Below are 25,937 nucleotides of genomic sequence, written 5' to 3' on the forward strand. Positions count from 1 at the left end.
CTTAGATTGTTTCATCCTCATTATTTCAGATATTGGTGATTAATCCTTCTTATATTTTGATGTTATTTCTGGGAACAGGAAGCCCCAGTTGTTGGGAAGAGAACCCGATCATCTGGGTAAGTTCATGGTTTTTTCTCTTTATTATAAGCACACAACTCAGCAAAGCCGTGCAATTCTAATTTCACAGTTTTGATTTGGTCCTGTTTTCTGTCTTCTTGCTCTTTTCTGGATACACTTTGTATATTGTACTTTTCTATCACCCTCTTCCTTACTTTCTTTGTCTTAGATGTTTATGTGATAAGCTATTTCTACTTTTATGTATCTACCCTTAAAAAATATATAATTTCAACTCTCAAGTTTCAACGTCTTATTTTCTTGTAGTACTATTGTTACTACTGATGACATCAAAAATTTTCTTTGATGTGCATGCGGCACAGCCTGACCATACCATTTGATTGATATGTCTGCAAGGAGATCTTGTTGTTTAATGTTTTTTTTTTTCTTTGGTGAATAAAAAAATCTATTACCAAAGCCCAAGGGGGGCAGGAGGGAAAGAGGGGGGGGGAGAATATACAAAGGAGAGAGAGGGGGGGGGGGGGGAAGAAACAGACCTCCGACACAACTAAGGGGGGGAATGGGGCTGTAAAAGAGCACTATCTAAACCCTAGGAAACAACAATATGCCTGTTCCTTGGGGAATCCAAAAAAGCCTTATGAGGCGAAAAACTAAGCGTAGAGGAAACATCCAAAAAGAAGGCTTTCCAAATCAAGTCAAAGGAACGAGAGTTGGAGGTCCATCTCCTAAGGTTCCTCTCCATCCAAATGTGGTAAAGAGCTGCGCCAAACACAAGTTTGACAATAGTGTCGTAGATAGAGCAGCCAGGGTAAGTCATGACCAGCCAAAGCTACTCTCTAGCGGAAGGGAGGGGTCTCCTACTGCGAGGCCAGATAAATGAAAGGGCTTTTTTCCAGATGGTAGAGGTAAAGGGGAAAGCAAAGAAGAGGCGGTCAATGTCTTCGGAACCACTCCAACAGAAGATACAAGAAGGGGGGACAGGGATTCTTCGTTGAAGGAGGAAGGCAAAGGGTAAGGATTCTCCAGGCCAGGAAGCTATGATGAGGGATGTGACCTTTGAACCAGTCTAGCTTGTGCCATAGGACAGTACGGGTTTGGGTTCTAACAAGGTTCCAAGTAGATCTAAAGCTAAAAAGGCCGTTAGGGGAGGGGAGCCAAATAACCTTGTCCGCATGAGCTGGGTGGGGGGAGGGGGGGAAGGGAATTCCAGATCAAGGAGAGGATGATGGGAAGAGGGGAGGGGGGGGGGTCCAAGAACCATGAGAGATGATGGAGCATAGGGGGGCTAACTTGGGAATGCCGGAGGAGTAAATAGATCTAGAAGAGTGTGCTATATTCGAAGAAATGTGTTTTATTTTCTATCAAGCAGTTTAGAAGAGTGTGCTTTTACTTTCTGCAAGAGTGATTTTAATTTTGAGTGTTTTAGTAAGAGTGTATGAACTCAAGTCAGATTTTTTATATCATCTATGAGGTGTATCACTTATCTCCTGGATTCGAGTTCTTGTATGAACAATATCTTGTAGTTGAAGCGGTGTGTTTCTGTTTTTCTCCTCATCCAGATTCTCATTGTAATATCCATATGTAAGTCTTTCTTGGCACTAAATTTATGATTTACTATCATGTGCGACAATTGAAGGAAGATTTATTCTAGTTAATGAAGAGATTGTTGATTCTCTTAAAAGTATAGCTTTCTTAGATTTTCGTTTTCATTATAACCGTTCTTTATTTGAAGCTCCTATAATTATTAAACATTTATATGAATATCAACATTCTCTTTCTGAATTAAAGAATCAGAGAAAACTTTTTTCTCAAAAGATTAATTTATTGCTCTTTTTAGACTTCATATTCTTAAACGTATTCAATTACTTGAACGGTGTATTAAGCAACAGGAGACTCAAATAGAAAATATCAAGCATAATATTCGTGTTTTAGACAATAGAATTAGTTATCTACAGATTCATAGTATTAATCCCCTTATTGATTTAATACATGAATTAAACGGAAATGCTGCTTGGTTAGAAGCTTTCGAAGAAGTTCTTAAAGACTTTCAGTTCGAATTGGATACCCTAAGATTAGGATAGATTAAGAAAAAATTAAGAAAAGTCCTTGGGACAGTTCTGGTATGTACATATTCCCAGATTGGTGAGCACAATCCCTCTTATGCTGAACAAACTGCCCCCGGTATCAAGCGATTGCAGGCATGGCCTTGTTTTTCTTAATGGTGTTGGGAAGTCTTTGTTGTTCTGGCGTGCTAGCGTTCAGGAGTTTCTTCTTCTTCTTCGCTCATGGGGTTTTTTCTTTTCTTCGCTTGGAGATAACAAGGTTCGAAAACTCAGGTCTCGGTGCCAACTCAGACCTTTGAAAAACCAAGTCGAGTCGAGATCCCGGCGAGATCTCGCCGAGTTGGTGCACTTTGTTTTTTTTCTCGACTCGAAGCCTCATCTCGGGGGGTTTAAGACCTAATTTGGATCTGAAACTTGGTATTCAGCCTATTTTGGGCCATTTAAACACAATGGCACTATCAGATTTTGCAAAAACAAAGTCCAAATAGGAGTTTCAGTTAGTGGGAAAGCAGGACATGCACTCACTTATGCTAGAAACCAGAACAGACACAGGACAAACACACTTATTTATGCCTAATATCATTTAAGTAAATGCTTACTTAAGATATTATTCATAAATAAGCAAATACCCCCGATTTGAATCCAGTAAAAATAGTTAAAAAATCAAATTCCAAAAGGAAAAAAAGTCAACCCCCCAGTTCAAGAACAAAAACTGGATTTTCGGCGATAGGTGCAATTTTCAACTTTCTAATGCTAGGGGTTTTTCTCAAATCTAAAAATTCCATAAATCTTATTATGGTAAAACATTGCTAAAAACCAAAAGTGCGGTAAAATATTCATTTGTTTTGATGTCCAAAAAACTATTTTCATTCACAGAGATTTTGACAGCATTCGCGCACACCGAATTAAGTTTGACCGGTACATAACTCTTTCAATATAAATAAGATTTTAGCAATCTTATATATACATGTTGGATGTGCAGATTTAGTTGAATATTCATAAGTAGTAGGGTCCATACTGGGATATATATATATATATAAAAGATTATCCCCATTGTTCATTGGTATCTAATGCAATCCATAAAGTTAATGCTTGGTGTCCTGAATTTGGTCTTCCAGGAAACAGGATCAGTGGGCTCAGTGTGATAGTTGCTCCAAATGGAGAAGGCTTCCGGTGGATGCTCTTCTTCCTCCAAAATGGACATGTGCAGAGAATTCTTGGGATCCAAACAGGTGAGTTAGAGGGTTGTTTTCCTTTTTGGGGTTTTATGTGGAGAGAGGAACTGACTGAAGCATATTTCTCCATTTTTTGTGGTTAATGACATGGTCTCAGGAGTTCATGTTCTGCACCAAATGAGATGAGCCCAAAGGAATTGGTAAATCTTCTAAGATTGAATATGGGTATGAGGCAACCTCTACTTTCCTTTATCATTCCATACTAAGATCAAAAGAATTGGATTTCATTCCACAGAGGGCCAGTTTGTTTCCTAAGTTGCATGGTAGAAGCTATAGGGTTCCTAAAAATTTCTTTCATTTCTCTGGTATTGCCTTACACATGCTGGAATTGCCACTACTGTACCTTGGTGTTAGAATTTTTAATTCCAAAAGAAAAAGGATCAAAGCTGTGGAAGGACTTTGCTTAGTAGTTCTTTAGTATTAACTTACACAGTTACACCTCTGATGGCCAACCTTATGATGCTGAGCACATTTTGATTATGCAAAAATTGATCAGATAGAAATGTAATAGTTTGGGATTAAAAAAATAATAATAATATAACATCGCTAATGCAGAATTCCAGCAAGAAGAGAAGATGGGCCTGTTGTTTTGGGCTTGGTTTAGTTTTTTGGGTCCAAGTGAACCTATGGATTAATTTTGGTTTAACTTAGGGTTAATTCGAGTGTCCAATGGATTGTATTGTGGGGTTTTCTATTGTAATTGCCAATTCTATAAGCCCAAATATTAGGGATATAAGTCCTATATGAGATCAAGTAGTTAGTTTCTATTTTGTAATGTTCTCGAATTGCTTCTATGTTGAAGAGCCTTAAGTTGTAAGGGATCCCTCCTACCATACATGGGTATTTCTTTTTTTTTGTAGTGATTGCTATGGAGTTATAAATAAAGGAGAAGGGCCTAGGCCCTCCAACGATTTTGACAAAAACTGTAGCTCTTTGCTGTGATTTGTTGTGAGATACAGTTCGCTCTTATGAGATGTAATGGCAACTTTGGTGGGATGCTAAGGTATCTCGGTGGGAAGCCAAGTAGACTGGTGAGATGCTGGTCAAATTCTAGTTGGGATGCCTAGTTCTTAGCCCTTTCTTTTTTATCTTCTTTTTCTTCCTTCACCTCAGGCCATATTTTGATTACTTCTCCATCTTGTGCATTCAAGTTATTGTTTTTTTTTGTTTAACCTTTGAACTGCTATTCTAATTTCTAACTGTTGTCATTGTTCCTCTTAGTTTCAGGTCTCGATTTCTACTGCAGATACAACCTTCTATTAGTCCATTGTGTCTCTGTTTGTTGGCTTAGAAAAGATAAAATAAGAAATGAACAAATTAGAGCTAATTTAGGAGTAGCTCTGATACATGATAAGTTGCGAGAAAGTCGTTTGGGGTGGCATGGACATGTGCAACGGAGGCCTTTGAATGTTGCAGTACGGAGGGGTGATTTGATTCAGATTGAAGGCGCTAAAAGAACCAGGGGTAGGCCTAAACTGATTGTAGGAGAAGTGGTGAGGAAAGACATTCCTAGCTTAGGACTAGTCACAAGTATGGCTTTGAATAGAGCTGGATGGAGAAAAAGGGTTCCTGTAGCCGACCCTGTTTAGTTGGGATAAGGCTGAGTTGAGTTGTCCCTGTTTGTCGGCAGTCTGCTGCCTGGTCTTGATGCTGTTACAACAATGTTGTCCCATTTACTTCTATTTCCAGCAAGTTACTAAATCTGATTAGTTTCTTTTTTGGTACGGTTTGGTTACTAAATCTATTCTGAATTTTAATATGCTTTTCACTTGCTATTCTTTGATTTAGTCACTAAATTTCTGTTGTTACTAAATCTCAGTTTCTAATTTCAGCAACTTTCTAATTTGGTATTCTTTTGATTTCTCCAAATCTGGCCGTTGGATTAACTCCAAGCTTTGGGAACTTAATCTAACAGGTTGCTGGTTTTCTCTATGTGGGGTATTGGAAGGGTGATTTTAAGAGACGTATCGTATCAAAGAGACACAAGATATGCTAGATACATTTGGAAATAGTCAAGAAACATATGGAAATGCTTAAAATATATGTAAAATACGATTTTGAAGCATAAAACACTATAAATAAGTAATATGTAAAATATATCATGTATATAAAGGAGAATAAAGTACAACAAGACAAGTGCAGTGAATTGATTGTATATATGTAGGATGGGGTTTTTTTACATGTACGAATACCAAATTTTCTGAGGTATCAAATCGGTACCTTAAAAATAAGATACGCATCGGTTAGTATCAGTTGATGGTTTTGGGAATTGTGACTTGTGTCTATGAGACACCAGCCCACCTTTATTTATAATAATGAGATATATGGTACAAAGGCAATAGAGCCCTTAGGGAAACACCAAATAAACCTCAAGGACGATTCTACTCTTATACCCCATATTACAACACTCCCCCTCAAGTTGGTGCATGGATATCATACATGCCCAACTTGCACACAAGAGGATAAACACTTTACTACTTAAACCCTTAGTAAAAACATCAACTAACTGGTCTCCAGACTGGACAAATGGAGTACAAATCAGTCCCTGTTCCAGCTTCTCTTTGATGAAATGGCAGTCAATCTCCACATGCTTTGTGCAATCATGTTGGACTGGATTGTGAGCAATACTGATAGCAGATTTGTTGTCACAGTAAAGCATCATAAGTAAAGATGTAGGAATAGCCAAGTCTTTTAGCAATCCCTGGAGCCACATTAATTCGCAAATGCCATGGGACATGGCACAAAACTCAGCTTCAGCATTTGAGCAAGCAACGACAGTCTGTTTCTTGCTCCATCACGTGACCAGGTTACTTCCAACAAAAGTATAGTAACCAGATGTAGACCGTTGATCATCAGGAGAGCTGGCCCAGTCAGAATAGGTAAAGGCTTCCACCCGTAAGTGATCATGAGCAAGAAAAGAATTCCCTTGCCTGGGGCAGGCTTTAAGTACCGTAATATATGGGTCGCAACTTACCAATGTGAAGTGCAAGGGTCATGCATGTATTGACTAACCATGCTGACAGCAAAAGAGATGTCTGGCCAGGTATGGGAGAGATAGATCAACTTTCCAACCAACCACTTATATTGCCCTTTATCCACAGAGTCACTAGTCTTGCTAGAGAGACGAACATTTGCTTCAAGAGGAGTGTCTGAAGGTTTACACCCTAATATGCCAGTTTGATATAACAAATCCAGTGTATTTCCGTTGAGAGAGAAACACCCCTTTGGTAGAACGGACAAACCTCAATACCAAGATAGTACCTCAATTTCCAAGGTTCTTGATCTCAAATTCCTTCCCAAGATATGATTTGAGAAGAGAAATTTCCACAGTGTCACTGCCAGTGATAAAAATATCGTCCACATAGACGATAAGAAGTGCAATCTTGGATCCAGATCTCTTGATGAAGAGGGTGTGATCAGTATTGCTTTGTGTGTAACCAAAAGAGATCATCACACCATGAAATTTTCCAAACCAAGCTCGTGAGGACTGCTTTAATCCATACAAAGCACGTTTCAGCTTGCATACTTTCCCATGAGTCTTCTGAGTAGAAAAACCAGGAGGGATATCCAAATATACCTCTTTTTCTAGTTCCCCATGGAGAAATGAATTTTGCATGTCTAGTTGCTGCAACTCCCATCCAAGGTTACACGACAAAATCACACAGGTAGTGTTCATCTTTGCAATAGGAGAAAACGTCTCCTGGTAGTCAAGACCATAGGTCTGCGTGAATCCCCTAGCAACCAACCAGGCCTTGTATCTATCCACAATGCTATCCATATTCTGTTTGAAAGCAAACACCCATTTGCAACTTACTGTCTTCTTCTGAGGAGGAAGGAAAACTAAATCCTAAATGCCATTTTTTTTCCAAAGCCTGAATCTCTGCAATAATGTTTGCCTTCCACTATGGATCTTGGAGAGCTTCCTGCCAGTTTTTAGGGAGAGATAGAAGACAAAGAAGAAACAAAAGCATGGTATGAGAGGGAAAGAGACTCATACGAAACAACCTGAGAAATAAGGTGTTGCGTACAAGCTCGAACCCCTTTACAGACAACAATGGGAAGATCTAAAGAAGGATCTGAAACAATGGGAGATTGTGGAGAGAGATTACCAGGAGATGGTGGATCGAATGCATGAGGATCTGGTTGGCTTGGAGCAGCGATGGCGGTGTCTATTTGCTTCCCATGAGCTCGACGAGTATATGTATGGACAATGGGAGGAACAACAACAATGGGTTGAGTCTCCCCCTGGACAAGAGAATTATCTTACCAACAAGAGGAAGGCATATCAGGCATATCTTCACCAAACCATGGAGAGTCACCCCCTTGACGAGATGCTAGAGAAAAATAGGGCGCAACTTGATTAAAATAACATCCATAGTCACATACATGTAGTGAGTCGACGGATGGTAACACCGGTAGTCCTTCTGGGTAGGAGAATAACCAACAAACACACACTTCAATCCACGCGGCTCCAACTAACTTGGATGCTGGTTGGTCTGGGCGTAATAGACACATCCAAATACCTTTGGTGAAGGTATTGGATCCCTGGAGAACTTGAATAAGTGAGAAAAAATCAAGAACACGTATAGGCATCCGGTTGATCAGATAGGTTGCAGGGGAATACCTTTGGAAAATAAATTGGGAAAAGTTTGATTAAAGTACCCATAGGACGGTAACCTAAACGTCTATGCCAAAGAAGTAATTCAGGGGAAACTACGGGAGCGGAAGCAGAAACTATCTGAGGAGCATGACGAGGAGATGAAGCAGCTTCGTCTAGCAAATAGAAACCACCATGAGCCCTACCAGAGCCAATCTTTTCCCTCGTTACCAGATCCTGAAAAAGATGGTGAGACGGGAAAAAAAGTCACTTTAAATTAAGGTTGGAAGTGAGACGACTAATTAAATAATATTTGTAATAAAGTTAGGAACATGTAAAACTGAATTTAAAGTCAGAGGGGGAGAGCATGCGATGGACTGCTTCCCAGCGACAGAGGAAATAGAGCCATCAGCAATTTGAACCTTGTCTTTACCATAACAAGGAGAATATTTGAAGAAAAGACTGGCAGTACCGGTCATGTGGTAAAAGGCACCAGAGTGGATAATCCATGGACAAGAAACAGTTGATCGCCTAGGCGACTGCCGCCTTAGTGCAAGGCGCCTTGCACTAGTTTAATTGGTATCGGACCAGGTTCTTGCACTTATTTATGCCAAATATCATTTAAGTAAATGCTTTTGTATGTCATTTACTTGAGATATTATTCATAAATAAGCAAATATCTCCTACTTGAATCCAATAAAAATAGTTAAAAAATAAAATTCCAAAATGATAAAATGTCAACCCCCAGTTCAAGAACAAAAACTGGCTTTTCAGCAGTAGATGAAATTTTCTACTTTCTAATGCTGGCCTGCAATTCTTTGCTTGAGAAGAATGAGTAATAACAGGTTTTACCAAACACCGTAGTTTTTTCAAAACTGTTCTCAGAATAGTTCTGGAACAGATTTGTCAAACGGTTAATTACAGATAAAGAACACTGATCCAGGCCAAGAACAACAAAGAACATTTTGGGAAATAACACCCATTCTTGACGAAGAATATTACCAAACGTAGCCTATTAGGGATTGTATGACAATGTTTCTGTTCCAAAATACCGTTTGAGTCAGAAACAGTTTTGTGTTTCTATGATTTTGGAGTAATTCTACTCAGCAAATATTGTATGGTATAATAATTAGAATCTATCAATTGATCGATTCAAGCAATAGAACAAGATTCACAGGCACAGCAAGTGAAAGATGAAGAAGAGAGTTGGGACAGAATCAACTGTGAGGGAGAGACATCTCCACTCACCTATTTTCTTCATTAACAACATTCTTGAAAATACATATGACTTCCTAAGGAGGTAAAAGGAATTAAGAACAAAAGATAGAAAATACAACTTAATATGACTTATAGCAAGCGAGTTACAAAAGTACCCTTTATAACATCAACTCTAACACTCCCCCTTAAGCTGGAGAATAAATGTCATGTATTCCCAACTTGCATAAGAGGGTACTGAACTGGTTAGGAATGAGATCCTTGGTAAAGATATTTGCCCCTTGATCACCTGTCTTCACAAAGGGAGTACAAATGCAACCAGAATCCAACTTTTCTTTAATGAAGTGCCTATCAACCTCAATGTACTTAATTCGGTTATGTTGCACGGGATTATGAGAAATACTTAATTACTTGTAGCGGCCTTGTTATCACAATAAAGCCGTATAGGTCCCTCGGTGTCAAATCCCAACTCTTGAATCAACCGCCTCAGCCATATGAGTTCACACACCCCATGAGCCATGGCTCTAAATTCTGCCTCAGTGCTGGATCTAGCTACAACTGGTTGTGTTTTACTCCTCCATGTAACCACATTACAGTTGGATTTTAGGTTAGGAAAGCAAGTAAGAGAGGGAGAAGAAGTTGAAGGAGGAAGTGGAAGAGAGGCGAGGAAGGAGACAAGAAGGAAGAGGAGAATATTTTGGTTGTAATTCTTATTGTTAGAGAGACATCTCCACACTTCTATATTACTTCAATAGAACTAATAGAAATATTACATCCACCACCCTAGGGAGGTAAAAGGTAAAAAAGGATAAAAAAGAGAAAATACATAATAAGGCAACTAGACAAAAGGCTAGTTCCTAAATTACCCTTGTTACATAACTTCTAACAACTCTAACTGTAGAAAACCTAAGACCTGTAACCAATAACTTGAGAGAGAAGAGAAGAGAGAAAAGAGAGAAAAGAGAGAATAATAACTTGTTTTATTCATTGATAGGTAAGCCCCTCTATTTATAATAGAGGGGAAATTACAAAGAGACTAAACTAGGCGATGTGGGACTAAAACCCACATAGCCCACTTACACTTAATAACATAAGAAGAATAAAACTACCCCAAAAAGACCAGAATACCCCCAAGGTATTCTAGATTACATATTCCAACACTCCCCCTCAAGCTGGATTATACAAATAAGCAAAGAAAGAAGACCAGCTTGAACTAAAGAAAAAAAAGAACTCCATAATAATGCTAACACTCCCCCTCAAGTTGGCGCATACAAAGTATTAATGCCCAACTTGAACAAAATGGGAATAAACTAAGTTGTAGCAGAATCCAGCTTGACAGATGAATGCAGCTCCTAAATAAACCTAGAAGATCTTGAAATAATTGATCTTCAAAACCCGGACAGACATGATCAGCAAACCGGGATTGGAATGGTTCCAAAAAGGGCAGCTTTCAACGATCTTCAATAGCTATCCAGTGATGAATCTCAGATTATCATAGTGACATAAAATCTTGAAGTTAAATAACTAGGGCAGCAAGCAGCGGAAACAAACTGAATCAGGCAGTAGAAAAAAAAAAACTGTATCAATCCAACTGAAAGTCCTCAAATAGGCAACAACCAAATATCTTCAATACTCTTCAATACTTCAATCTCCCCCTTACGGCAAACTCAACCCAATAACAAAGTAGATACCCAATGGCAATGGTGAAAACTCTGATCTTCTATGTGTTGCACCAAGTGTTCCTGCAAGTTCTGCTTCTACAATGTCTGCAGGTGTACTGTACATAATCTCCCCCTCACGTGTAGTAGTACACGTGAACAAATAATGGAGATGATGTAAGGTTTAATGGCAAAAACGTAACTTTCCAGAATTTTCCAAAGGTGCTATGGGTAATTAAAAAGGAATGGCAAAATTATAATTTACCAAAAGTTTCCAAAGGTGTTATGGGTAAATACCAAAGGTATGGGATATGAAGGGAATTAGAATTATTGAAAGGGAATGGTGTTGGAAAAAAGGATGGCATGGCTGTAATTTGGTGGAAATCCACTTTTAAATATAATCCAAGCCAAAGGGCAAACTGGTAATAAACCAGAATTTTCAAGGGTCAATTGGGTAGTCAAATAGGGGAATGTATGAAAAAGTAATGGCAGTTCCGTAAATAACCAGAATTTTGCAAGGGGTCATTTGGTAGATAAAGAGGCAATGGGACATGATGGGAATTAAAATTATTGTAAGGGGACAAACTAGGAAGGCTGTAAAATATAGGCTAAGTGGAATAAAAAGAGAAAGGAGGGGTAATATAGTAAATAAACAAGAGCTGTCCTTCTTAGCAAATAAGAATAAGTCTTCTTCAACCTTCGATAGTTTGCTGGAACATGGAGGGCGGTAGAGCCAAGTCTGCTTTCAGCCATGAGAACTCAGCAATAGGAGTTTCGATGGGAGCTGTTACTTTGGGAAGAGGTCGAAAACTTGAATACCTTCAGGAAAGAGATTGAACTCCAGCCACAAACGAGATAAACAAGAGATTGCCAAACAGAGGCAAAGAAACCCATCGAAACCAGCAATGTTTGCAGTAGAAACAAAATCCACGCAACTCCAAATAGAAGGTCAAAGATTAAACAAAAATCCTGCAACTCCAATCTGGCAGTAGGACTCAGAACCAGATATGATTTCCAACTGGTTTCTCACAACTAAAGAGGATTACACTTCAAAAGGGGAAGCAGCGCTAGATATTTGTTCAGTTGAAGGATGGTGGAAGAACAGCTTCAATCAAACCAGCAGCAACCAATCGAACCAGTACGTTGATAACAACAAACCAACCAGTAAGCCAATAGCATCAAACTAGCGACAAATAACAAATCAGGATCTGAAAAATCGACTTCAAACGATAGCCCCAACTAGCAATCGACAACAGAAAATCAGAAACAGAAAACATAAATTCAGATTGGGTTTTCCTGAGGGTTTTGAATCGTTGCCAGCAACCAGCAAAGAGAGTGGAAACCTAAACTGGGATGCACGCCATCAAACGGGAGCACTCTCACCAGATATAAGAGCAGCGGCAGTAGGGGATGCGCACCATCAAAACGCAGTTGTGATAAATCTTCATCGAAACCCTAGTTCTCCTTTTATGAACTAGGGTTTCTCCATTAATCGGAGAAACTTGGAACGACTCTCAAATCGGCAATCTTAGAGAGAATCAGTTACTGGTTGCCTAGCTCTGATACCATGTAGATAACCTAAGACCTGTAGCCAGTAACTTGAGAGAGAAGAGAAGAGAGAAAAGAGAGAAAAGAGAGAAAAGAGAGAATGAGAGAATAATAACTTGTTGTATTCATTGATAGGTAAGTCCCTCTATTTATAATAGAGGGGAAATTACAAAGAGACTAAACTAGGCGATGTGAGACTAAAACCCACATAGCCCACTTACACTTAATAACATAAGAAGAATCAAATGGCTTGATTTAGGCGACTCAAACAATGCTGGCTTCCATCGGTCTGTCAAGGCAAATGTCAATGTTAACTCCATCATCCAGCTCACTTCCCATGATGGCTCTATAGCTACCACTGTCAAGGATATAAAGGAGCTGGCTGTTAAACACTTCAGTGACATTTTCAATGCTCCTCTTCCGGATCATGTTCCTCTGCAAAGTCAACTGCTAAACAAGTTTATTCCTGCCAGCCACTTGGAAGCTTTGAGTTTATCCCCAAAGAAGAGGAGATTTTAGATGCAATTCACTCTCTCAAGGTCTCGGGGGCTCCAGGGCCGGATGGTTTCAGCATGGGCTTCTTTCTTGCTGCTTGGGATATCATAAAGGAAGACCTAATAGCAGCCATTGTCAGCTTCTTCTTTAACCCCAGTCAGATTAAAGGGGTCAATCACACTTTCCTTTGTCTTATCCCGAAGAAGGAGGGTGCATCCTTGATGAATGACTATAGGCCCATTTCTCTCTGCAATATCATCTACAAGTTTATTGCAAAGATCTTAGCCAGAAGACTCAAGAGTGTTGTTGATCTGCTGGCCAGTGAAAACCAATCAGCTTTCATCCCAGGCAGGAACATCTCTGACAACATCCTCCTTTGCAATGACTTAGTGAGAGGGTTTGACAGGAAAAATCATTCGCCCTCTATTCTCTTGAAGATTGACATTCACAAGGCTTTTGACTCTCTCAGATGGGATTTCATTTCTCAAGTTATGCTCAAGATGGGGTTCCCTATGCCTTTTGTTAACTGGATTACTCACTGCATCTCCTCTCCCAAGTTCTCTGTTCTCCTCAATGGCAGCCCGGCAGGTTACTTTGGTGCTCTTGTAGGCATTCAGCGGGGTGCCCTTTATCTCCTTACTTGTTCACCTTGGCTTTGGAAGTCCTCTCTAGACATTTGCGATCTGTCTTGATCAGCAACTCATTGCTCCTATGCCTAAGTGCAAAGCTTTAAAGCTTACCCACCTTGCTTTTGCAGATGACTTGATGATTTTCTCCAAAGCCTCCATAGCCTCGCTCGAGTGTATATTGCTTTGTCTTCGTCAATTCCATGCCAGCCAGGGCTCCGCATCAATCCTAACAAATCCCTCATCTTCTTTCTTTGGTATTCAGAATTGGACAAAAGGAGTTTCTTGGACTCTGGATTCCTTGAAGGCCATGCGCGTCAGTATGGTCTCCCTTTGATCCCGGCCAGGCTCTCTGCTCATCACTGCACTCCCATGTTGGATCTCATCGAGAAAAGGCTTGATTATGGAAAGCCAAGCTCCTCTCCTATCTTTGGTAGCTGGTCCTCATCGGATCTGTCCTAGAAGCTTCCTACATCTTGGTCCGGCATCATGGGTTGCCGAAGCATCCATCAAGTCCCTGGAATCCTTGTTTTGCTTACCTCCGGAAAGGCTCGACACGCCTAGGTTTCTCCCACCCTCTCAAATGGGCTTGATCGCCTCCCAAAAAAGGAGGGTGGTGCCGGGTATCGAAGGATCAAAGAAGCCAACCGGGCTGGTATTATCAAGCTCATTTGGAAGATAGCCTCTAAGAAAAAGAGCATTTGGGTTGTGGGTTTACTCGAGACTCCTCCGCAAGACTCTATTTGGATATTCTTGTCTCCTCCGAGGCTTCTTGGGTTTGGCGCAAGATCCTAGAAGCTCGTCATCTTGTTCAAAGTCATATCCACAATCACATTGGAGATGGACTCTCCACCTCTCTGTGGCTGGACAACTGGCACCCTAAAGGAATATTACTCCACCTTGTCACCCCAAGGGTTATCTATGCTTCGGGTCTTCATAGGAAGGCTCGGGTGGCTGATATTATCCATCTTGATGACTGGGCTCCCCCCAACCTCCTCTCGCATGATTATCTCTTATCCGGAGTGAGCTTGATCTATCGCCAGAAGGTTGCCTACCAGGGGAGATAGTGTCTCTTGGAATGCTAACAGCTCTCTTGCATTCTCCTCTAAAGGAGCTTGGAACCTTATTCGGCAGAAAGGTCCGATGGCTATTTGGAGGAAGCACGTGGTTCGGGCATCACATCCCTAAACCTTGCTTCACTGCTTGGAGGGTCTTCATTGAATGTCTTCCTATGCAAGCTCCTTCGCAGCGGCACATCCAGGTGTCGATTCTTCTTGCCTTTGTTGGAGCAACTCGGAAGACTCGGCTCATCTGTTCTTTGATTGCCCGTCTCAAGGCCATATGGAAAGGCATCCTCTCCAAATGCTGGCTGCCCAAAGAAGGATTCTCGGTTTCTCTAGAGAATGGATTTGGGTTGACATGACCTATGGAGGAACTCGTGTGTGATTCGGTGGGAAAGATGGCTTTGTCTGCTATTAGTCACATTTAGATGGAGAGGAATATTAGGAAATGGACCTCCAAATCGCGTACCTTTCAAGGAGATATGGGATTCCATTTCCTTTGAAATCTCCTCAAAGCTGCTGTCTGCCCCTCCCTCTTTTTGTAAGGACACCCCAAGGAACAGGCTTATTGTTGTCTCCTGGGGTCTCTCTAATGTTTCTCTTCTAGCTCCTGTTAGCTAATGCTCTCCTAGCCTTGGGCTCTTGTATTCCCCCTTTGGGGGCCTTTCATTTTTCTTTAGTAATTATATTCTTTATTCACCCAAAAAAAAAAAACATAAGAAGAATAAAACTACCCCAAAAAGACCAGAATACCCCAACGGTATTCTGGATTACATATTCCAACACTAACACTCCTCAAGCTGGAGAATAAATGTCATGCATTCTCAGCTTGCATAAGAGGGTACCAAACTGAAGGGAGGTAAGCCCCTTGGTGAAGATGTCTGCCAATTGATCATTAGTCTTCATGAAAGGGGTACAAATGCAGCCGGAGTCGATCTTCTCCTTGATAAAGTGTCGATCCACTTCAATGTGTTTTGTTCTGTCATGTTGCACTGGATTATGAACAATATTGATGGCTGCCTTGTTATCACAGTAGGGTCTCATAGGGCCTCCAGTGTCAAACCCCAATTCTTGAACTAGTCTTTTCAACCATATGAGTTCACACACTCCATGAGCCATAGCTCTAAATTTTGCCTCTGCATTGGCTCTGGCTACAACAGGCTGTTTTTTGCTTCTCCATGTAACCAAATTACCTCCGACAAAGGTATAATAGCCAGAGGTAGATTTTCTGTCTGTGATGGATCCAGCCCAATCGGCATCAGTGAAACCTTCCACTCTTAAGTGATTGTGCTTGGCATACAACAGTCCTTTCCCTAGAGAGGACTTCAAATGTCTGAGAATGCAATACACAGCATCCAAGTAGCCACTCTTGGGAGAATGCATGAATTAGCTCACCACTCCCACTTCATAAGAAATATCTGGGCATGTCATGGAAAGATAGATAAGCTTACTTACTAGTCTCTGGTACTTTCCTGCATCAACAAGAGAGGGACCACAATCTTCTCCTAGTTTGTGGTTTTGCTCAATAGGAGAACTTGTTGGTTTGCAACCTAACATCCCTGTTTCTATCAACAAATCAAGTACAAACTTCCGTTGACATATGTTGATTCCTCTCTTGGACCTTGATACTTCAATTCCTAAGAAATACTTCAAGGGATCCAGATCTTTCATTTCAACCTGTTGAGCCAGATAGATCTTCAGTTTAATTATCTCAGTTATGTCATCTCCAGTGACGATAATATCATCAACATAGACAATAAGAGGTGTGATGGTACCATTGCCCCGCTTGGTAAAGAGAATGTGTTCAGCTTGGCTCTGGCAATATCCATTCTTCAGAATAGCCTGTCGGAATCGCTCAAACAATGCCTTTGGTGACTGTTTGAGGCCATATAGTGCCTTCTTGAGGAGACACACTCTCCCTTCAGCTGAAGGTATTTTGAATCCTGGAGGGGTTTGCATATACACTTCCTCTTCCAAGTCTCCATGAAGAAAGGCATTCTTCACATCTAACTAATATAACTTATAGAGTTATGCTTAGCCATAGGGGCAAATGTCTCCTGATAGTCAATTCCATAGACTTGACTGTACCCCTTAGCCACCAACCTTGCCTTGTATCTTTCAACAATACCATCAGATTTATACTTGATTGTCTACACCCACCTACATCCAACTGGGACACGCCCCCTGGGAAGATCCACCAATTTCCAAGTACCATTCTTCTCAAGTGCCATCATCTCCTCAAACATAGCTTGTCTCCACTTTGGGCCAGACATAGCCTCAGTAACATTCTTGGGAATTGGAATAGAAGAGAGAGCAACACTAAAGGCAAGACCTGTAGGAGAAAGAGCATCATAGGAAACAAACTGGGCTATAAGGATTAGTACAAGCTCTTTTCCCTTCTCTAACTGCAATAGGAAGGTCTAAATCAGAAGGAAGAGAAGGGATGTCACCTGACTGAGGAGAACAGATCTCAGGATGTGGATCCAAAGAGGACTCTTAGCAGGTCTTCTTTCCTTTCAAGCATTCACCTCTTTTGTACACAACCGCTTCCTTTTTAGCAACAATTTTTGCATTGTTATCATCCACACTTGGTTGATCAGCAGTGTCAACCACATCTACAGTTCTGTGTTTTCCAATGTCAAGCATAAAAGGAGACAGAGGGAGAGAAGAAGATGGAATATCAGCAAACTGTTCACTTCCACAGTTCTCCCCATGAAGAGGATGCTGAGAAGGGGCAAAGAATGGGACTGATTCAAGGAAGGTGACATCTTAGAGAGAAGACACCGACGAGAAGAAGGGTAATAGCACTTGTAGTCTTTGGTAGTAGAAGAATACCCAAGAAAGAGACACTTGAGAAATTTGGGATCAAGTTTAGTGTGAGTAGGTTTGTTAATATGCACACAAGGATGCCTTCCTCTGTATTAAAGGATGAAATACCTCATTCTGTTTTATTTCCTTCTGAGTCCTTGTTTCCATTACCACTGAGGGTATTTGGGTGTATTTGCTTCATTCGTGACCACCAACCTGGGTTGTCTAAGCTTGAACCTAGGTCACTAAAATGTCTCTTTCTTGGATATTCTCGTACTCAGAAAGGGTATAGATGTTATTCTCTTGCGTTGGGTAAATACTTGTTACTACTAATGTGTCATCATTCTTTGAGTCTACATCTTATCATGATGAATCTTTTACTATTTCTGAGTTGGATAATGTCGTGCCCACAACTGTGCTTCGACAGGAGGTTCCCCAACCCCTATAAGTAACTCCACCACCACTACCACAACCAGCTCCACCTATTCATTTTGTCTACAGTCGGCAACCACGTGGAGCACCACCACCACAACCTGGTCCTCCTAACTCTATTGTGCCTGAACCATCCTCTTCCACTCCGGATCTTGATGTAAGTACTTCTATTGCTCCTATATCTGATCTTGATGTACCTATTGCCTTGCGTAAGGGTACTCATTGTTGTACTCGACACCCTATGTCAAATGTGGGTTCTTATTCTGGTTTGTCTGCTTCGTTTCGTGCTTGCCTTTTTACTCTTGAGACTCATCCTCTTCCTAAGTCTATCACATAGGCATTATCTAGTTCTGGCTGGAGGACAACAATGGAAGAGGAGTTGGCGGCTGCACTTATAGAGAACTCTACCTGGGATCTTGTTTCTTTACCTTCAAGTAAGTCTGCCATTGACTGTCATTGGGTTTATGTTGTTAAGGTGAATCCTGTTGGTTCCCTAGCTCGCTTGAAGGCTCGTCTTGTTGCTAAGGGTTATGCTCAGCTTTATGGGGTGGATTACTCTGATACTTTTTCTCCTGCTGCGAAGTTGGCTTCTGTGTGCTTGTTACTTTCTCTGGCTGCATCACATCATTGGGAGTTACATCAATTGGATGTTAAAAACGCCTTTCTTCATGGTGATCTCCACGAGGAAGTCTACATGGAGCAACCTCTAGGGTTTGTTGCTCAGGGGGAATCTCCTCTGGTTTATAGGCTGAAGCGATCTCTTTATGGGCTCAAACAATCTCCTCGTGCGTGGTTTTGCCGTTTCACGGAGGTTGTGCTTGAATTTGGAATGTTACGGTCTAATAGTGACTATTTTGTTTTCCATCACCACTCCAGTGCAGGGAGGATCCTCTTGGTTGTATTTGTGGATGATATAGTTATTACTGGAGATAATACTATTGGTATCACAGAGAAAATATGTTCTTGATTTACTTACACAGAGGAATGTTGGGGGCAAAACCACTTGATACTCCTATTGACCACAACTTGAAGCTTACTGCAAATGAGGGAGATGTCCTTGATGATCCTGAGAAGTATAGAAGACTTATTGGCAAACTGAATTATTTAACAGTTACTCGACCCGATATTTCTTTTCCTGTCACTGCTGTCAGTGTTGTGAGTCAGTTTCTATCCTCTCGCACCTCACATTGGGATGTTGTTATTCGTATTTTACGATACTTGAAGAAGTCCCTTGGTCTTGGTTTGGTGTATGATGATCATGGTCACAATAGGATTTAGGGATTTTTTGATGTTGATTGGGCTGGGCCTCCATTAGATCGAAGATCGACTACAGGTTACTGTGTCTTTGTAGGTGGAAATCTTGTTTCCTAGAAGAGCAAGAAACAAAGTGTGGTAGCTAGATCAAGTGTAGAATCAGAATACCGAGCTATGGCTCATGCTACATGTTAGTTAATGTGGATAAGCCAACTTCTAAAAGAGTTGGAGTTCCAAAATCCGTCTCCGATGGGTTTGTAGTGATAACCAGGCAGCAGTACACATTGCCTCCAATCCTATGTTCCATGAAAGGACAAAACATATTGAGATAGATTGTCATTTTGTTCGTGAGAAAAAAAGAACAAGAAGGGTTAGTCTCCACTCAACATGTTCGAACTGGGGACCAACTAGATGATGTATTTACAAAGTCTTTGGGGAATGGGTGGATCAATTATATTTGTAACAAGTTGGGCATGCTTGACATCTATGCTCCAGCTTGAAGGGGAGTGTTAGAATAAAAGTAGAGAAAGGGGCTCTTGGGATTAGCGCTAACGCTAATCCCGAGACTCCTAATAGGAGATTTATTTTCTTTCCTGTTTTGCCCTTTACCCTATTATGCTGTACTGCTTTTAATTATTCTATCATAATAGAACCGTGAGAAGCCTAGTGTGCTTACGGTGCAACTCTCTTCTTCTTCTTCTTTCATCTACTGAAACTAACAATACCCTATAGTAGAAGCTGAATACCCAAGGAAAATACATTTGAGTGCTTTGGGGTCAAGCTTTGTTCAAGCTAATATGTTGACATGAACATAGCAGACACACTCAAACACTTTAGGAGGAAGAGAAAAAGCAGAAGCTTGAGGTGAAAGGATTTCCAGAGGAGATTTGGAGCCAAGAAGTTGAGTTGGCATCCAATTGATTAGGAAGGCAGCAGCAAGAAGGGCATCAGACCAAAAGGTTTTAGTAACATGCATGCGAAAGAGGAGGCTTCTAGTGACCTCCAACAAATGACAGTTTTTTCTCTCAGCCACCCCATTCTGTTGAGGGGTGTCAACATAAGCAACTTGATGAATAATTCCATTATCAGTAAAAAACTGTTGAAGCCACCCATACATGTACTCACCCCCCTTGTCAGAACGAACTATTTGAATGCGAATACTGAATTGAGTACAGATCAACTGATAAATTTTTTTGAAAGTATCATAAACATCATTCTTTTGTTTCATCAAAAAAGTCCAAGTGGACCAGGAATAGTCATCAACAAAAGAAACAAAATAACAATATCCAGACAAAGAAGTAGTGGAAGCAAGTCTCCAAACATCAGAATGAACATTATTGACAGGTACAGTGGATCTATTACCATAATAAAGATAAGATGAACGACAATGATTAGCGAAAATACTTGGTTCACACTAAAAAACATGTGAAGAAGAAAAGGAAGTAAACAAATGTGGTAATTGTTTTCTCATAACAACAAAAGAGGGATGACCCAAATGTTGATGCCAAAGCATCACAGAATCCATAGTACTACTATCACTCCGACCACAAACATAAGAATGAGTAGTAAGCAAAACAGGTATCAAAGTAGGTGTCCGAGACTCATGAAGGTAGAGTCCTCTCTCCTCACGTCTACTGCCAATGATCCTTTTCGTCACCAAATCCTGAAAAAGACAATAGGAAGGGAAGAAGGTGACACAACAATTTAAGGATTTGGTTAGATGACATACAGATAATAGGTTAGTGGCAAAATTAGGGACATGAAGAAAAAAGTCAAGAGAAATAGGAGTGACTCAAACATTACCCTTACCCGAAATAGAAGAACGGGGATCCATTGGCAATTCTAACCTTATCCCTACCAGAGCATATAGAATGGGAATCATAACCAAGGTACTAAAACTTGGAACTTGACCCCAACTCGACTCTGAGAAAAACTGAGATTTCATGAGATCTCGATCGAGTTGGTGCATTTTTTTTTTTTTTGAACTCGAAACCTCAACTCGGTGGGTTTTAGACCTAGTTTGGGTCTGAAACTTAGTATTAGCCTATTTTAGGCCATTTAAACACAATGGCATTATCAGATCTTGCAAAAACAAAGTCCAAATAGGACTTTTACATCAAACCCTATGTTGGTAGGCGACGACGTACTAAAATATCCTACTCTACACATAAATGACATAATTTAGTAATAGAAAGAAAGCAAAACATTCAAGTAATAGTAAAACTTAATAAGCATTATAAATGTTAAAGTGATACATCAAACTGTTTAACAATGTTACAATTATCATCACATAAAATTCCCTTGAATCAGGCATTCAATCCCCACTAGTGCCACATAGTCTTCCCATGACATAGTGTTGATGTACTGTTGCACAAATTTCCACAACAATCATATAAGAGTTGTCATCAGCATATGTCAAGTCCCCTATCCTAGGGTATAGCAGATGCCATGAGGCAGCGTTAGATCCACTGCTACTGTCATATTAAGGCATGTATGGGTGTGGCTGATTTAGGACTGGGAATATGGGCCCAAAACCTGACCTAGTGCTTTGATTGTCGAATTCAAGTGCTAGCTGCCCGAATTGACCATAACCACTATATTCGGAACCGGTGCTCTACTGGACATAATCATAGTCATGATGAGGCTGAGATGAATGCTACGACTAACGCTCACTAGTATTATCTATGCTCATGCTTCCGAAACTTGCAAGCATGGTCTGCATACTCATGTCATCATCTTGAGCCTGTGACTAATTGCGACCTTTCTTCCTCTTATATGTAGAGGGGGCACTATGGTATCGATCCTGTGTGGCATATGTAAACTGAGACTCACCTGTGTAACGCACAGGATCCGCCTACGTTCCCACCTCATACTGGTACTGCTCAGGCATCCCCTCATGATGATCATCAAAATAACCACCACTCTGCATGCCACCACTACCACCATCACCATCATCATCATCAGCACTTCCTGTTGCAGCCTCAAAAGTTCTCGGTGACTTTGAATGCACACGCCCCTCTTATGATATATAGTCTTCAACATTTGTACCGGTTACGGACGCAATGGGGGGGTCGGGCCTACCTCCAGGCTGATCCATATCAGGTGCACCACGATCCCTCACCCACTGGAATAAAGGATCCTCATCATCATCAAAGTCCTCCTGGAAGATGTTTGCAAGCTCGATGGGTTCTTTATCATTGGTGCCCATTCCTTCACGTATGTCTTGTGTCAGTGCTTCTCCTCCTCTCATCTTGTTGCTCTGGTGCAGCTGAGCCAGATCCACCAGCTCCTCTTGCTTGCTCATATGCTCTCATATTCTCAAAATGAAAACTTTGTCTACTCTTTGCCAAAGTCTGCTGGTACATTCTCCACTCAACCTCTAATTCAAACTCACCGCTTGAAGCCCTATATTCATTATCATCTCCTCCATGTATCTCTACACCAGGCCTCTCTATTACAAACTTAAAGTAATATATTAAAGACTTAAAGTATTATATTTGTAACTATTAAACATAATGTCAAGCTACTAGAACAATCAAATAGCTATCTCTTATTTATCCCCTAACCCTAGTATTTATTTCTTAATTAAAAATAAAATGTAGAATTTTTATTAAAAATATTTATACCTTAAAGTACAAAACATTATGTTGTAATGATGTATTTGACACCATTTGAAGTTGGACATTATGTACATATGTTGTACATAATTTTCCAACAAAAATAGGTATTTTTCCTTAATATTATATATTTTTTAAAAATTTTAATAATATATTTTTAATTCTGAAAAATAAAATAATTTTTTTAATGGATGAAAAAACAAAATGACTCCATGAGGCTATAGAGCATCCAAAGTTGTCCAACAACATGAAAATCACTTCCAAACAACCACTATTCATCCTATTTTTTTCAATTTCTTTTTTCAAAAAAATCATTCTATTTTGCAAAAAATATAGTAAAAAAAATAATAACAGAAAAACATTCGGAATCCATCAAGTGATAGATCGTCCAAAGTTATGTAACATATCTTAAAATGACATGATTCTACCAAGGTTTGAATAATATTTTTAAAAAAAAAAAAGATTTGGGGAAAAATAGTTTACCTTTGAAAAATCCTTCAACTTTGAGATGATTCTTGAAGATGTGTAGCTGAATTCTTTAAATGTGTAGCTGAATCAACTCTCCGGCAAGTTACAACTTCAAATCCAAAGCCAAAATGAGTCACAGCCAAGTCTTGAAGTTCAAAAAGAGAAGAAAACAGGTTCTGCGCAACACTCGATCGAGTTTTGTATCTATTCCTAAGAATGTAACAGAGGCTATGGCTGATCCAAATGGAGAGAAGCAATGAATACAGAGATGGTGGCTCTTGAGAAGAATCACACTTGGGATCTTGTTGAACTCCCAAAGGGGAGAATTCCTGTTGGATGCAGATGGGTATTCACAGTCAAGTTCAAATCTGATGGTACTGTGGAGAGGTATAAGGCAAGACTTGTTGCCAAGGGTTATACATAGGTGTATGGCATTGATTATCAGGAGACCTTTGCTCCAGTGGCCAAGCATAATTTCATTCGTGTACTTCTCTTAGTGGCTGCAAATCTTGATTGGCCATTGTACCAGCTTGATGTAAAGAATGCATTCTTACATGGGGACTTAGAAGAAGAGGTCTATATGCACTCTCCTCCTGGGTTCAAGCATCCTGGTGGCAATGGAAAAGTGTGTCGTCTTAGGAAGGCTCTTTATGGACTCAAACAGTCTCCTAAGGCGTGGTTTGAGAGGTTCAGACAAGCTATCTTACAGAATGGATACACTCAAAGTCAAGCCGATCACACCTTGTTTATACAAAAGAGGGACAGCACTATTACAGCTCTCTTTGTATATGTTGATGACATTGTGGTCATGGGAAACAATGAGGCTGAAATCTTAAAGCTTAAACTCTACTTGGCTCGACAGTTTGAGATCAAAGATCTCGGTCCATTGAAGTATTTTCTGGGGATTTTCAAGATCCAAGCAAGGGATCAATGTTTGCCAAAGGAAGTTTGTCCTTGATCTGCTTACAGAGACAGGTTACTTAGGGTGCAAACCAGTCTCCTCCCCTATTGATCAGAATCACAAACTAGGGGAAAATTGTGGTGAACCTCTTGTGGATGCTGAAAAATATCAAAGATTACTAGGCAAGCTAATCTATCTTTCCCTTACCTGACCTGAAATAGCCTATGCTGTTGGAGTGGTAAGTCAGTTTATGCATGCACCCAGGATGGGACATCTTGATGCAGTTTACAGGATCCTCAGATATTTGAAGTCATGCCCTGGAAAAGGTCTTCTCTTCTCTAGAAATGGTCACTTAAGGATTGAAATATACACTGATGCTGACTAGGCTGGATCTATTTCTGATAGAAGATCCACCTCTGGATACTGTACCTTTTGTTGGTGGAAATTTGATCACCCGGAGAAGTAAGAAACAACCTGTGGTGGCTAGGTCGAGTGTAGAGGCAGAGTTTAGAGCCATGGCTCACGGAGTGTGTGAAATCTTGTGGTTGAAGAAACTTGTTCAAGAATTGGGATTTGAGACTGTTAAACCTATGAGCTTGTATTGTGATAATAAGGCAGCCATAAGTATTGCCCACAACCCAGTTCAACATGACAAGACAAAGCATATTGAGGTTGACAGACATTTTATTCAGGAGAAGATAGAATCAAAGACTATCTGCACTCCTTTTGTGAAGACAAATGAACAAGTGGTCAACATCTTCACCAAAGGACTTAGCTCTTATCATTTTGGCTGCTTGTTGGACAAGCTGGGCAAGTATGACATATACCACCCAGCTTGAGGGGGAGTGTTAAGAATAGTAGTCAGGGGTATATTTGTATATAACCACATCTTTTATATGTTCTTTATGTTATTTGTATAAGGTTGGGGACCTCTGTGTAATTATCTATTCTTTTCAATATAAACTAGTTTGTCTCTAGTTTGAGACATAACTCAACAACTCAAAATCGTGTTTGCTCTCTTGGGGCTTTTCTCTCTTCTTCTTCTACTCTAAAACATAACAATAAAATGATGTAGATTAAAGAAACTTCTGCCATTGAAATTCATGAAGTATGCACAAACAGAATTATAGCATTTTTACCGAGCTTACTTTATGTTTATATTTAACAAAACTATGTAAGTATTTTTAATAAACTGAGCATTTTTGTTCTTCTTTGAGGAAAATTATGATGTGAATAACCTGATCTAATTTTAGAGGAGAGTGTTTATTTTGATATGATATCTTCTGTATGCTGCACTCCCAACTACATTTGGCTTGTGATGGGATTTCACCTTTACCTACTGGTACGATGTCCCAACAAAATTCATTATGATCCCTTAAAGAGTAGCAATTATTAGTTGATACCACATGAGAAGAGAAACAGTTCTGTTTATATTGACAAAACACTTGTATACCGAAATCATGTTAAACCTTAAAACAAAAAAGACAACCTAGATGTAAGATTTTCTGAATATGCATGGTATTATTAGACTGCTTAGGGAATCAGGATATCATGCTTTTGCAGTCATTGGAGTGTCTCATTAAGATTGATTATGGACATTGAGATATAGCTGATTATCCTCCCCCCCCCCCCCCCTCTCCCCCTGGGTTTTGTAATTGTTTTTACAGATTTTAAAAAGCAGAGGATTATGGCAAGCCATAAATCAGCCCAGGAACAAGAACCTTCAGGCCTTGATGCTTTGGCCACATCAGCAGTCCTTGGAGACGGTGCCGGTGACTCAGGCACACCATCAGTTGCAACCACTACAAGACATCCTCGGCATCGACCTGGATGCACTTGTATTGTATGCATCCAGCACCCAAGTAAGAAAGGCCCCAAACACAT

At 40.2% G+C, this 25,937-nt stretch overlaps 1 long non-coding RNA gene across 2 annotated transcripts; it reads left to right on the forward strand.

Annotated features, from left to right (window-relative positions):
- LOC122657126 lies at window positions 1–25,937 on the forward strand. Of its 2 annotated transcripts, XR_006332218.1 has the most exons (4): window positions 1–116; window positions 3,257–3,370; window positions 3,471–3,538; window positions 25,721–25,937. It is a non-coding gene; the product is annotated as an uncharacterized LOC122657126 (long non-coding RNA). The 2 variants fall into 2 exon arrangements; XR_006332217.1 differs by lacking the exon at window positions 1–116 and having other exon boundaries at window positions 3,212–3,370.

This window comes from Telopea speciosissima, chromosome 3 (assembly GCF_018873765.1).
Source record: "Telopea speciosissima isolate NSW1024214 ecotype Mountain lineage chromosome 3, Tspe_v1, whole genome shotgun sequence".
Taxonomy (NCBI): domain Eukaryota; kingdom Viridiplantae; phylum Streptophyta; class Magnoliopsida; order Proteales; family Proteaceae; genus Telopea; species Telopea speciosissima.